General features: G+C 45.9%; 1 protein-coding gene across 2 annotated transcripts in view; it reads right to left on the bottom strand.

The window, feature by feature from the left end:
• Positions 1–469, bottom strand: part of ADGRF5 (adhesion G protein-coupled receptor F5) — a 41,078-nt gene extending 40,609 nt beyond the window's left edge. For both annotated transcript variants that reach the window (XM_059843010.1, XM_059843009.1), the window contains exon 1: positions 113–469. The gene's annotated coding sequence lies outside the window, so the exon portion shown is untranslated. The remainder of the gene's footprint in view (positions 1–112) is intronic.
• Positions 470–14,838: the final 14,369 nt, after the last annotated feature.

The raw sequence follows: 14,838 nt of genomic DNA, 5'->3' as shown, positions 1-14,838 counted from the left end.
TGCAAAGCTTGCACTACACTGCCAGAATCTGTCAGAATCAAATTCCTTCAAGCCACCCTTGCCCTCCCCAAAGTGTTAAAGCAATGCCACATTCCACACACAGCATCCATACCTGTAGGGCATCAAGTGCTGGTCCTGTCCGAGTCTTTTCCAAACTTGTTGTCTTGTGCTGGGATGGAAATTTCCCATCCAAGTGTCACCTCCTGCCTCAGTCTTTGCCCTTTGTTTTCCCAGGATCTGGAGATACACCTGCTTTTCCCTGTGTGCTGTTGCTTCTTGGGCTTGGGGTTTGTTTTTTTGTCTTGCTTTTCTTGTTGGAACAAATTAAACAGCCCGTGAGCAATTCTCAGTGAGCGAGAGAAAAAACCTTTTGGCTTGTGGTGATTTAATCAAGCAAACCCCGTGACCTCTCTTTCCTGCGATCAGTGGGAACTGATCCCTTCTCCACCAGTGCAGGGTGGAGTTACAGCTAAAAAGCACAAGCTTGAAAGCTGGAAGGGCAGGACAGGTCTTCCTCCTTCGTTTGTTGTGTCAGAGAACATGGTGATTCCTGCTGCTTCGAAACACAGAGGTGACCTCTGGCCAGGAAGGAACCTGGAAATATTTTCTAAGCGATTTCCTGCTGTTGGGGGGAAAGTGGATGTAAGGGACACTTGGGTGGGGGTGCTAACAGAGCTCCTGGGGAGTGTGATTTCAAGGTGAGCAGAACACTTTTTTGGTCATCAGGGGTGTGAAAGTAAAAGAAATTACTTTTTTTTTTTTTTTTTTTTAAACCCAGCTGTTCTGAGAATCTCAGTTTTCACTATACTGAATAATCTGGAGCCTACAGATGATCCTCAGACTTTCAGCTATGGTGCCTTTAATTCCACGAGGTGCTGAGTTACTCTGCAAAGTAATAATGGAGAGCCATTCCACGTGGAGCTTGTGTTCAGTAACACCCCAGAAATGCAGCCGTGCCACAAGGGCTCCTTGTCAAGGTGCAGAAATCTGGGCAGGCTCATGCATCAAGAAGAACAACTTTTCCTGGAATAGCCATAAACTCCACTGTGCAGGTCCTTTTGCCTCCAGCTGGGGCTCTCAGAGTGGATTTTTCAAGCATTAGCCAAATGACTGCACCCTGGAAGGTGGGGAAGGTGCCCCACAGCTCAGTCCTGGTTATGCTGATAAATGAGGGATACTGTAATGGCTTCCTTAGAATCACAGAATCATAAAAGGGTTTTGGTTGGATAAGACCTCTGAGATCATGGAGTCCAACCATTAATGCTGCATTGCCAAGCCCCATGCTAAACCATGCCCCTAAGCACCACATCCATGCCTTTTAAGTTCCTCCACCACTTTCCTGACACTGCGTTCCTTGCTCTTGTCTCTCCTGGCTTTGCACCATCTCTGATGTTCTTGCAAGGTAACTGCAGTCCCACAGCCCAACATCAACTCATTGGATGGCCCATGGCATCTCTCATCTCTGATGAGAGGTATCAGATTCTACCTCTTGAATGCACAAGTAGCTGAGAACAGCTTGCCCCTCTGTGTTTCAGGAACTGACTGGGGTATACATGGACCATATATCTGAGGATGCTTAAGATGGAAAATTGCATCAGGGACTCCAGATTCTGCATATAACAGCACCCTTCTTTCTGCATACAGCAAGAATTTATTTTAGCAACCTGATATCTCCACTCAGGATCACTTTCAAGTTACTCTACCTGATCCAGTTCATACTTCAAAAGCAAGAACAAACATTTGGACATTTCACTGCTGAATACACCTCACCCACATGCTCACTGACATATACTTTTTCTAGCAAAACAGAAGGAGAAAAAGAGACAGAGGGGGAGCTGGGGCAACACACCCCATATTTGTGTGCTTTTGATTAATGGTTTGATCCATATTTCCTTCTATTTAACAGCAACCTGTGTATCTGGAGCATTGCACTACCTATATCCAATAGAAATCATTAATGCCATGGGTAACTAGAAAGAAGATAAAGCTGGTGTATTGCTTCATCACAAGCTTGTCCTGTCATCAAGGAACGTCATGGCTAGCAACGCTCTAATGTGCATGTGGACAATAAAGGGATATTTCAATTGTCCTCATGATCCTGGCAGATGGCAAAGAATTAAACTTTGCTCATATTGGGGCGAGCAAAGTTTAATTCTTAATTCCTGGCTCATTTTACTGCAGTGCGCCGAGAAGGAAGGAAGTCATGAAATGTCTCATTATACATCTGACTTGAGGAATATATTTAGAACTGACTCTAGTGCTGAAGGCTGCATGGTCTCCAAAAGGAACAACATGCCCTGCACTGTCTCCCTGAAGCAGTGGTCAACTGAAACTATTTATGTTCATGAACAAGGTCTCTGAAGATGACTTTTCTCCTGAAGCACCAGGAATTCATTGCAGTGACAGAGCACCCAATTTGGGTATTCAGAATACTTTGGTTGTACACTACCATCACTCAGCTTTATGGGTTTCTTTTAGGTTGAAGTGATTTGGGTTTATAATGAGGATTTTTTAGGCTAGTTACCACACTTGTATGAATTTCATTATAGCAGGATGATCACTACAATAATGTGTAATGTAACCATCCAGTTGTGAATGGCCAAAAAGATAAATGGATATTTAATATTCTTGGGGGGGAAAAAAAAGCACAGACAAAGAAAATGTGGGAAACTGAAGCTGAGAAACTTAATTGAAAAGCAAAGGTCCATATTTTTCATAATCCCAGCAATCAATCTTACATGTAAACCTCAATGTGATTCGCTAATACTTGACATATTTGTGTAACAGCTGGCTGCTTTCCTTCATTTTTCTTCATTATTTGGTTTACATAGAGATACAGCTACCTGACATCCTCAATAAAGGACCTACTCTTTCAGCCTTTACTGAGCTCTTTTATTATTAAATTAGGGCTCTGTCTGCCTCAGTGGACTCTGGTTTTAACAACATGTTTTGTCTGAGGTTATGTAAAGCTTCATCTGCTAAAAGCAGTTATTGACAATAGGCAGCCAAGGGCCTTCATACTTGATAGGAAATCCCAGTGCAGAGACCCAGGCCAAAGCAGGGACTTGTGGAGAATGATGGAGAACTCGTTGAGCTTCTGTGAAAGCCAATCAAGGAAGTGGAAAACGCCTGTTACTGGTAGCCTTTGTGCTCATGCGATTGTTGGATTTCCCTAGCAGAATACATGTGGTAATTCCTCCAGGGATTTCTGAGTCCCTTCCCACAAAGCACAACCCACCCATCCCTTTCTGAAACTTCAAGCAGCTTCCTCTGGGTTAGCTGGGCCCTGTTTAGAATGGATGGGTGCAGGCAATGGCCTATTTTCCCATCGTTTCATCTGACAATGGACAATGAAGAAAATGCTTTTTTAATGGTGCACTACCAAGCAGAAATGATCATCACCCTAGAGGCTTGGGTGTGGAGAGCTTTGCAAAGCTGTATCCTACATAACATGAAGCTTCAAGACTCCATACAATGCAGTGAGCTGTGGAATTCCCACATTATTATTTTATTACAATTACATTATTATTGTAATTATTTGCTCATAAAAGTAATTAATGGAATTATTAGTAACAACACAGAGAAACCCAGCTGTAAGGAGGCTGCCTTTGTGATGAAGGTGTACAGACCCAGAGCTCCAAGAGAATGGGACAAGTAGTAGCTGAAGATACACAGATAGGACAGGATGTGTTCACAAGGAATGATCCTGATCCTGACATGTCAAAGGAACAATGCTAAGGCAAGACACTTGTGCAAGAGCAGGCACCAGCAGAAGGAGATGGAAGAATGTTGTCATCATCAGGAGGTGCCACCAGTGAGATGGACAGAATCCATGGAGATGGAGGGAAGAGGCTATCTCCTGGTGCTGGAGTCAAGCAGAACCTGCAGGACTTAGGCAGGGAATCTCTTGAAGTGTTAAGCTCCAGTAGTGCACAGACTTTGGCATGGGAGTGCATCACACACATGAAGAACTCAGCTGGGATTGCTTTCAGGGCCAAGACCTTGCTTTTGAAGCCTGATCGATGTGGCATGTAGCATCCCATGAACTCCCAGCTCTCAGTCCACCATTCTAACACCTGCATTTTTAGTGGCACATAGTCCAATATGGTGGAAAAGTTCATGTGTTCAACTGTGATTCAAAAAAATGGTGTTCCTCTCCTGGGGCAAGGGGTGGGAGGGTATAGGAAGAAAGTTACAGGAACTCTTCTCCTCTTGTCCCCATGACAGGCACAAAAGTGGGGAGATAGATTATGTGTATACTGCCTTTCCTTATTCTCTCATGTCCTTTCACTCAATTTACCCAGTATTGATTTATTTACAGGAGAGGGGAAGCCTTGCATAGGTAAGTGTTGAGAAAATAAACTTGTCTAGGAAGATGTACCCTTACAATCCTTGCTCTGACAGCAAATGTCATCTATGAGATTAAGGTACAATACCTTGGGCAGGTCTCCAAAGCATTTTCCAAGCTTAGAAGCTGAAGAAGAAGGGATTGGCTGTCTGTGAGAGACTCCAAGCTGAAAGAACATGGGCTATGCAACGATGCCTGATTGCCATCACACTGACTGAAGTGCATGTCAGGGCATTGTGTATACATTTAGATTTGCATATCCTGTCCAGTGAGAAGAGACCTTTTGACCCAGTCAGAGCATCTTTGTGGATCATGCTGGTAAGGAGCATTCTGGTCATACAGCTGCTTTCCAGTCATGCCTCTGCCCCAAATGTCCACCATACCAAATGTCCATGGAGGTGAGATCTCTCTGTGGGAGCTTTGGAGTCACATGGATGACTAGAGGTAACTGAGCACAAAGAAAGGCAAATTCAGAAAGGATTTATTGATTCCAGCTTGCAGAGTCAGTATGTTTAAATAAATAAATACATATATACATATATATATATAGTCCATTGATTCATCAAGGCAATAACTCTTTTGCTTAGAAAATGTCTAGGCAAAACACAAACTTCTGGCTATACAGAAACTTTGTATTTGGTGCAATTCCATATGAAAGGCAGGTTTTTTTGTGTGAATCTGATCTTTTTTTCTCCTTTGCAGACATGAATGAGACCATCACCAGCTCCTTCTGATGCATAGGTTGAGCACCCAGACCTATCTTTTTCTTAAATCAATTTATTCTTTGCTGTCTTTCCTTGCTCTGGAACAAGAAGCACTCTTTCTGCTGTCAAAAAGAAGACAACAATGCCACAAATATCCCTTGGCCACACATCCTTGGCACTCGTAAGAGACAACCCCATGTGTATTGGGAGAAGAAAACAGATTTTTAGCTTTGTGTATTGTGACATTTCTTAATTTCTTCTATAACACTTTTTAGGCTGATCTCACAGTTTCTCTGAAGGACAGAGTGTGGTGAATGAGTGTTTTAAGGTCTCTTAAAGAATCACCACCAAAGGTATTGGCAAAAGCAGATTTAATAAAAAAGTGGAAGTACAACAAAGCTTGTTGGCAAGATTCACTGTCCTACTTAACTGGATGGTTAAAGCACACAGAGAAAAAGCAAACTAGAACCGAAAATGAATCAATCTAAACCTGAAATTTATCCAAAAATTATCTACATGGAGGCTGATGGAGAGTCTGTGTGGGGAAAAAGGGTAAGGATAGAAAGGACTATGAAAGACCTTCCTGCTGGGTCACAAGGTTCAGAGTAGATCCCCTTTCTAAACTAAGCCCCACACTTGACCAATAGTTTAGGCCTAAAAGGTTTAACAGCACTGAAATTTAACAGCACCTAGTTTATAGCTTAATTTAAACAATTTAACAAAACATTCATATAGAATTTCCTACAGAGACAACAGTAATTCACTTATAGGCCTAATCTACTTACAAATCTGAAATGCTTAAACATCTAAGAGAGCAACATTCATAGTGTGTTTGTGCATATTCACATTCACATATTCACACTCACAACATTCAAAGTGTGTTTGCATATTCACACTCACAAGTAGACACATCTGAAGGAAGATGTACAAGGTACATACCTGCAAAAATTTCCTGTATTCAGGGAAGTACTGATGCCAGACACCTTTGCACCTTCTCAACAGGTGAAGGGTTGAGTCTCAAGGAGTGGGGATCTCAGCTCAGGACCTGTCACTGTCCCTCAGCTGTGGTCCCCCAGGTATCTCCAACATGGGAATTGTGTGGCTCAGAGAGGCCCCACTCAGAGGGAGGTGCTGGTCACAGCCTGCTGCAGTCTGGAGAGCTCAGAGGGTCTCCCTTTGGACCACTGTTCAGAGAGTCACAGCAGAGCTCGTTTTGGTCACAGTAGTTTTCCATCTTGGCTGCAGTTCAGGTCGGTACCTTTCTTTGAAATCTCAAAACCAAAAGTGTTCCACCTGGGTGATTATTCAGGTAAGAAAGGTAAGCTCCCAAGGCTGTTAAAACCCAGGGGGCTCCTTAGCCAGCACAAGTTCCTGGGAGCAGACAGTGTTTTGTATAAGCTCAGAGGAACTCAGCCAAGGGGCTGTTAGGCAAGGCCAAGTTTTAATGAGCATTTCTGAAACCATGGTGAACCCCACGAGGGAGTGGGGGATGCACCACCACACAGACACCTTTCCATTTCTTGTAATCTCAAAGTTAATAAATACCTACACGTTTCTTTTCAGGGCCAGGCTAAAGAACAAACACCTAAAGGATAAATATGTTTTATTTGGCTGCTTAACAGCTGGAAAAGCTGTACAGATAGTCAAACACAGTGAAATGGTTGCCAACTACATGGTGAAGACAGTTGTCAGGCCAGCAGCCAGACAGAGCAAGGCAGGAGTCATGGGAGTTGAGTGATGGTGTTAGGAGGGATGGGATGTCCAGAAATGAGTTGGAGGCACCATTGGGAGGTAAGGGATAGGTCTGTTGGAAATGCAGGAAAGAATTGGGAACAGAGACTTAGAGAGGACACAGAAGGACTAGAGCAGAGTCTAGGGAAGGTGAGGGGGCTTCATTGTTGCTATGGGGAGTATTATTGGGAATTTGCTGGGATGCCAAGATCTTGCAGTAGAAGGTGGTGGATAGAAAGCTGGGGGAAAATTCCTTACTTCTGTGTTTCACAAAAACAGTTTGTTTTTTTTTTTACAGTTCTATGTAGAGCAGGTGAGAGATTGCTGAAGAGTTCCAAATGCTCCTGCACCCTAAGGAGTCCAGAGAGAGATGCCCAGGCCAGTAACCAGAATATGGGACACAGCAAAGAGCCTGGAGCCAGAGCAGCAGATAAAGGCACCCTGGCTCCACTGGAGGAGCATTTAAGCAGATTTTGATCTGCATACTAGAGGTGAAGAGGCAGCTCACCTGAATTCCCATCTTCTAACAGATCTCCTTGTTTGCTTATAGCTCTATGAAATGAGGAAACTCGGCCCTGTAGGAGCAATAAGGAAGGGTAAAGTTTATTTTCTTCATAGAGTGAAGGAATCTGGTACAGTTTAGCTGCTTATCAAGAGAATGCTGACAAAAGCCACTCCCACTCCTCCCAAGAGGGGACCACTGGGTAGAATTTTTGCACTGGCATGTTTGTGTTGGATAAACTTCCACCAAGAGGCTTTGCTTTGCACCTGATCCATGATGTTCATGAGTCCATTTGCTGATTTTTTCTCAAGATAGATGAACCATAAGAAACTGAATTCTACTGCAGATGAAAACGACCAAGAGATATCCCAAATGCTAGACAACATGTTACCCTGGACCTTCAAGTGCTTTCCATTGGCATGGAATCTCCAGCACATCTCCTGGTTGACTTGCAACAGCATGTTCCCAAAGAAGTTTCAACTGACAAATTCCCAGACAAACCAATGAAAAGGCATTTTCTGAGAGACCTAGAACTTGGATTACAGCAGCCTATGTGGATGCTTAACCCACAGGGGAAGGAGAGTCCCAGTGCCAGGGAGCAGAAACTGGCTGCTCTGCATGACCAGCACCCTCGCTGATGGGCACAGCCCTGTGGCACCCAGACAAGGAAAGCAGAGCAGCTCTGCTGACCAGCTTAGGCCTCAGTCCCACCAAATGAGCCCATAGCAAAGCTGCAGGTCCAAGGTGAAGCCAGGAGGTCACTTCAGCAAGTCCCTGTTGGGATTAGCAGGGTTTAAGGCTGGGCACATGCAGGCATGCAATGTGGCTTGGCCAAGGACCAAGGGAAAACATAAATGTGGCTCCAACTCAAGGCAGGGCTCCCAGTGAGGTGTCTCCCAGCTCTTCACACCTTGGCTGTCTTCCCAGCAGTGTCCTCCCTAGTTACACAGCTGTACCCTTGCAGAGCTGACCTTGGGCAGAGAGAAGCCTCAGGGGAACATAGAGTTTCCAAATTAATGTTCTCAGAGCCATGACAGTTGTTCTTAGACATCTGAATCTATAGGAACTGACTACTGGGGGCATTTCAGTGCGTTGAGATGCAGTTATATGGCAAAACTCAAAGCTGCCTAAACCAAACATCTCAAGAGGCAGCACCTCATTTCTGAGCATCTGCTCCCACCACAACACTTTGCCCTCAGTTCTGTGTCCTGTCTTCCCCTCACACACGAGAGGCACTGATTGCCTTGGGGCTCAGATCCAGCTGAGGGAAGAGCAGCGTGCTGTACACCAGGTATTTGAGTACCCACTCACTTACACCTTGCTAGATACAGGTTCCTTCTCTCAGCAGCACCTCTGAGAGGCTTTTTCCCTGGTGGGGCCCTCGATTGCACTAAGGGCTTTAGTTTGCCAGGCCTTCTGTGATGAAAAAGTAAGAAAAAATGGAAAGTGACCAATAGGGAAGGACATATCAGAACCGCCAAAAAATTAATTTATTAGCAAGGAAAACACTCATCTCAGTGTGAGAGAACAAAGGAGTAAACGCCAAAGGGGTCAAATGCCATACACAACCCTGATTTGCAACTCACTTCCCCATATCTGAGACCAAAGTTTGGCTTCTGCTTGGCCATTCTCTCATTTGCCAGCACCAAAACCACCTCTGTGGCATGGAGTCACACCAGTCTCATCCCTTAGGTTAAGTCTGGCATCTGCCACCCATGCAGAGCTGATGAAGGGGTTGCTGAAACTGAACCTGAAAGGGTTTGGGCCAGGTAAGGATGGTGGTACAGACTCATTCACATCTCTTGGATCGGCTGGGACTGCACTGTGTGGGCATTTCTGAGGTAAAACAGGTATGGGGATGAGGTGCTGTGTCCAACAACAGCTTTGGCTGGAACGTGCTTGTGCTTTTCAAAAGAAACAATTCCCTGGCCAAAATTAAGTGCCTGGAGGGATGTCAGTACTTAATTGTCACTTCAGGTGCAAGTTCTGTGTCCCTTATCAACAATATCACTCTTGATTACTCTGAAAGTCCTTATCAGTCATTGTCCAAGCCTATAAACACCTCTGCCAGCTCAGTACTTATTTGGATAAATCCATGCTCAGCTTTAGAGGCTTTTGAGAGTCCCTTCCTGAGGAGCTCCACCAGATCCAGATGTTATCCAAGCAGGGGGGGCATTTGTGTGGATCACAGACTGATTCTGGCCAAGCCAAATACTTTGGGCTGCATCTTCCAGATTTGTCTTCCCTCAATAGCCTTTTAGAACTCACTTCTAGGAATGACTGGAAAGACTGTGGGATTGTGGCTCAGTACAGAACAGTTGTGGGCAGAAAACTCTCACTGCACATCTCAAAAAACCCCTCCAAGAGAGAAAGAACACAAGACAGGGGAATACCAAACAATCAGGTTAACACATCCCAAAAATGCTGTTTATAGATTTAAAAGGTCTCTGTGTTTATTAACCAACACACCTGGCCCTTTTCTTAGTGCAACACAAAGGTGGTTCCTTCTGAATGGTCAGCACACAAATGGATTTAAAGTATCAACAGTGGACTGTGTATATGAAAATAAACTTCACTCTTAGCTTACAGAGGGCATTCAGCAAATTCAGCTGACATTGGGCAGGGGTTTGACCTTATTACTGGTCCCAGTTGAACAGAAAGGACAGAAATATTTAGCTTGAATTTTCTCCCACTCCACTTTTGCACCGACATAACTTCATTGGCACAAAAATAAACCCTTCATTGACAAGGAGGGATGGAGAGGACAATTACACCTGTGGACTGGCAGGTGGAGCTCCTCCTCTGGAATTCTTCCTCCTCAATCCCACATCCCTGAACATGCTGATCCTTACAGAGGGGCTGATACCTCACAGGCTCTCTCTCAGCCCAATTTTTGGAGTGTCCAATCTGTCCGAAGGACTGGGGAATGGAGACTGAGGATAGCTGAGATTAGAGGTGGCTGAAAGCTGAATTTTGCCTCCAGCTGAAATTCATCACACACTGTATAACATATATCCTGCTCTGGGACCTTAATGAGAATCTCTAATAGGGTCTCTAAGACAAGGAAATATAAGGAAAATACTTTGAAGTAAAAAAACCCTCTAATTATCTGATGAATGATTCTGAGATTGAAGCAGAGCCTTATCCAGAGGTGTGGAGGATTTGTCTCATCTTTTCCAGCTGGTTTCTACATGTGTAATGCTGTCAGTGTTCCATCCATAGATCTGTGGATTCAGGCACATTCCAACAACACTTAATTTGTGACAAACTAACATTTCTTAGCTAAAAAAACATCCATAAAGAAGACTCACAAGCTCCCAGCACTGGCTTTTCTCCTTGTTCCCATCTGCACACGAGGCTGATCCAGAGCAAACCTTCTACCTTTGTCTGGGTCAGTTGCACATTTCCTGCATTTATTGTTTGCCCGCAATCCTTCCTGTTACGAAAGGGAAGCTGGCAAGATAAATTTCTTGGGACTGGTCTGCACTTGAAAGCACTGTCCCTGTCCTAACCCCAGTGAGCAACACAGAGGATGTGTTCTGTCCCTTGACACCCCTCAGAAGGGTCTCATGGGGTGAGGCTGTGCCGGTGACAGCAGGTGAAGGGGATGTGGATTAGGGGGGACGTGGCTGGGTGGATGTGGCACATTCCCTGCTCTCTCTCCTTTCCCCAGATCCTTTCCACAGCATCTAGCTCAGCACACTCAGAGCAGAGCCCCTCACTGCTGCTGGGCTTTAGTCCTGCCAAGGACCACACAGCACTACCAGCCAATGATTCTTCATCTGGGCAGCACCAATCTGTGCACACATGGCCACAATGCCCACTCCCATGGCCACAATGCCCACTCCCATGGCCAAAAATCAAAGTCAGGTAGGACAGGCACCAGCCCTCCCTGACCTTAATGGGAAGAGCAGCTTTTGCTTCCTCCTTCTGCTCTGAAGCTTTACATTTGGTCAGCAGCTCCAGATGGAGCACAGCCCAGCTTTCACTTCAGTTCTGCTTGGAAATTCACATCAATGCAGCTCAAAACATGGCAAATCTGGCCGGCCTGAGCTGTGTGCTCCTCTTGGTCGCAGGTTGTCCAGTTTCAGCTACAAAGGATGATCGAAGGATGTCTCTGAGAGGCTTCTGATGAGCAAAGTCTGTTTGTCTTGTCTCAAATAAACAGGTGATACTCTCTGATAAGCAGACAGGATAGCAGCAGGAAGGAAAACCTGAGGTATGGGTGTCCAGCAGCATTGCTGGCTGAGCAAGAAAATAAATCTTACTCTTTTTTCTTTTCGTGGTCGGGAGAGGCAGGGAAGCCTTTCATCCAGCCTGCTTGTTTTAAAGGGAAATGTTTCCAAGAATTGAATATTTACTTAATACTAAAGTGCAGACTCTGCCAAGCATTGAAAATGATAGATTTAGGCTACAGTAGTCTAGCAAGAGCCTGTCTGACTACTTTTATGTTAGAACTGCTGCAGAAATCCTGAGATTTTTGTACCAGCCTCAAAATTTGCCAGACAACTCCAGCCTTTCTTTCTAATTGGGAGAACTAAGACATTGGGAGCAGTAAGTTACCAACAATATTCAGTCCTTGGGAGATACAGCTCTTTCAAACAGCACAATCATTGCTCAGTCCTTCCTGGATCCCTGTCCCAGTTTTAAGCTGAGCTTTTAGCTGGCATAAGCCCCATCAGGACTGCATGGAATGCTCCAGTCAAGCTGGCCTAGCAGGTCATCACTGCTGCAAGTGAGCCTGGCTGCTCTTGCTCCCTTTGGCCTCCCCTTCCCTGGCACCCAGAGGATGCCCTGCTGAAGCAGTGGATTCAGCCCATGGAACTGGCAGGCAACCTCATGGATGCTTTCTGAGCCGGATTTTGTAGCCACAGTGGCAGGATGAAGCAAAGTGGCAGATGGAGGAACTGGTGGAGATGCCACTGGTCAGGGACAAGAAAGGGACATGCTTAAGAGTGTGGGGAGATTATCAGTTCCATTCAACCCCTATGTGTCACACAGAGGAGAGGAAATAAAGTCTAGTGAACTTACCCACGTGAATTTTCCTGTTTGAATGGTTTCAGCAGAAAATTTGTATCCTCCTTTGTATTTAAATACTATATTTAGAGAGGAATTTTGCCCAGTGCTACCAAGAAGTCCTTGTTTTATTCAGACAAGCAAGATGTTTGCATAGATACTTCTCATGGGACCTCAAGCACAGCTCCAATGACTTTCTTTAGATGTGAAGGGCAAATCCTTTTAAATCAGTTCATTCCTCCCTTTGGGAGCTGTGCAATTCCATTTTGCTCCCTGAGCAAATGAGAAAGCACTCCAGGCTATCAACCCAGGGGACTGCTTTGTACTGCAAATGAGTTTTCCTTCAAGAAGGACCCTCTAACTCCCCGTGCATTTGGGAAGTTTTGAGGGAACGAATGAACACCTCATTTCTGCCAGTCTCTGAGTGATGCTTGCTCCCTGCTTCCCAGGGCTGCTCCGTGTGCCCTGTGCCATCTGCAGTGAGCAAGCAGCAATTCTGGATGTGCCTTCAGGTCTCATCCTGCTCCTGGGAAGCTGCATACAGCTCTTCTATTCCCAGTGTGAGCAGGAATTGGAGTTTTCCTGGTGCTCACACAAGTCCATGAGCACCTTGAGGCACAGAGGGACCCTGGGGTCAGACAAGGTGTCCGTGGAATTGTGTGAGCTGATTTGTGTTTATGCAGCAGCACACCTCTGCAGGGGGTCTTATTTTCAGGGAGCAAAGTTCTCATTAATTTTATGAGCACAGCAGCTCTTGGCAAGAGCTAAAATTCCCTACGCACTCACGGGGAGGGTGAGCTGCTCAGGCTTTAGGGCAGCCAGTGGTTAATGGGATTTAATAGGTACCCACCAGAGGTGGGCTCAGATGGGGGGAATCACTAGGAAACCACCCATCTTGAGTTACCCCAGCCAGAAAACTGGAAGAAGGAAACCAAACTGGGCACTGGTGAGCTGGCAAAGGATGAATCAGTTGATTTAACAAACAGTGGGTTTTCAAAGGAAGAAAAGGAAAATGTTAACAGGAAGATAATGAGTTACACAGGATACCTAATCACTTCTGCAAAGCTTGATCTTAACTGGTGGCTGTCCTTATCTCAGGGTCCCCAGGAAGGCAACAGTGAGATCAAAAGCTCTGGAAGTGGGAAGGTGGGTTTCTAGCGCCATGAGCTGCACAGGTCTCTGAGCACACACACGCTGTGCAGGGGCTGGAGAGCAGGAGCTGCAGTGGAGGGAAGGACAGACCCAGCACGGCCAAAATCTGCAGAGTCTCCTCTCACAGAGGGGCGTGTGGGGGAGAACCCCTGCAAGCAGTCACACATCAGTCCTCCCTCAGTGAGGGGCAGTTCTGCCTTTGCTGCCCACCCTGACTCTGCAGCGGGCAGTGAGGGATGGGTTTGGTGCAGTATGTTTGTTCCAACCTGCTTAAAGCAATTCTTGGTATTTATGGCTGATGCAGAGCCAAAAATATGTCCAACACCCAGTCAGCTGGCTTAACTCTGAGCTACACAAATCAAATCAGCCCTTAATTGAATTCCCCTCTGGTGAGGCAAACTGGAGCTCAAGCACTGGGATTTCCTTGGATTGTTCCCTCCCGGTGAAGCTTTCATGATGTCTCACTCATGTGCCTGGCACCTCCTAACGACCTCACGTAGAGCTGTATGCAAATCAGCTTAATGAGCTGGGGATTCTCTCAGCTGGCAAGAGGGAGGAGGAGCATCAAGCCATTAGAGCCGAGTGTTCAGGTGCCAACACCAGAGTCAAAGGCAGCGCTCCGGTCTCCTACTGCCAGCAGCTCCGGGGGGAGACTTGGTGGATTAGACTGCTCTTTCCACAGCCCCACCGAGCTTGCACTCCTTGCAACATGATCTAAACTGCGCTGTGAGTAAACTGCAGGGCAAGGAGCCCCAGGAGCCATGGGAGCTCCCCTGGGAGCTCTGTGTTCCATGTGGGTGCTGCACTCCTGCTCCAGTGCCTGGAGGGGAGCACCTTGGCCCTCACTGCTCCCCTGCCAAAAGGGCTGGTGCAGGTTTGGTGCAGGTCTGAAGATTGTGGCCAGCTTCATTCAAGAGTCCAAGTCCTCAGGCAAGTTGAGGTGATGAGGCAGGCCCGAGGTCGAGCTGCAAAGTCAGTTTGCAGGGCAGGGTCACAGAATCACAGAATAATGAGGTTGGAAGAGACCTCTAAGATCATCGAGTCCAACCTATGCCCTAACACCTCAACTAGACTGTAGCACCAAGCGCCATGTCAGGGTCAGGATCAAGGTAATCACACTTAGAAACAGCTCAGTGGTCACCAGACAGATCCATGGAATCATTAAGGTTGAAAAAGACCACTAAGGCCACCAAATCCAACCATTAACCCAGCACTGCCAAGACCACCTCTAAACCATGTCCCTAGCACCACATCCTCATGCCTTTTGAACATTTCCAGGGATGCTGATTCTACCACTCCCCTGTGCAGCCTGTTCCAGTGCTTGATCACCTTTTTCCTGCAGATTTTTTTTCCTGTTATCCAATCTAAATCTCTCTTGGCATAAC

Source organism: Haemorhous mexicanus, chromosome 3 (assembly GCF_027477595.1).
Source record: "Haemorhous mexicanus isolate bHaeMex1 chromosome 3, bHaeMex1.pri, whole genome shotgun sequence".
Lineage (NCBI taxonomy): Eukaryota > Metazoa > Chordata > Aves > Passeriformes > Fringillidae > Haemorhous > Haemorhous mexicanus.
Note: the sequence above shows the minus strand (reverse complement) of the source record. Positions and strands in the feature narration are given on the sequence as shown.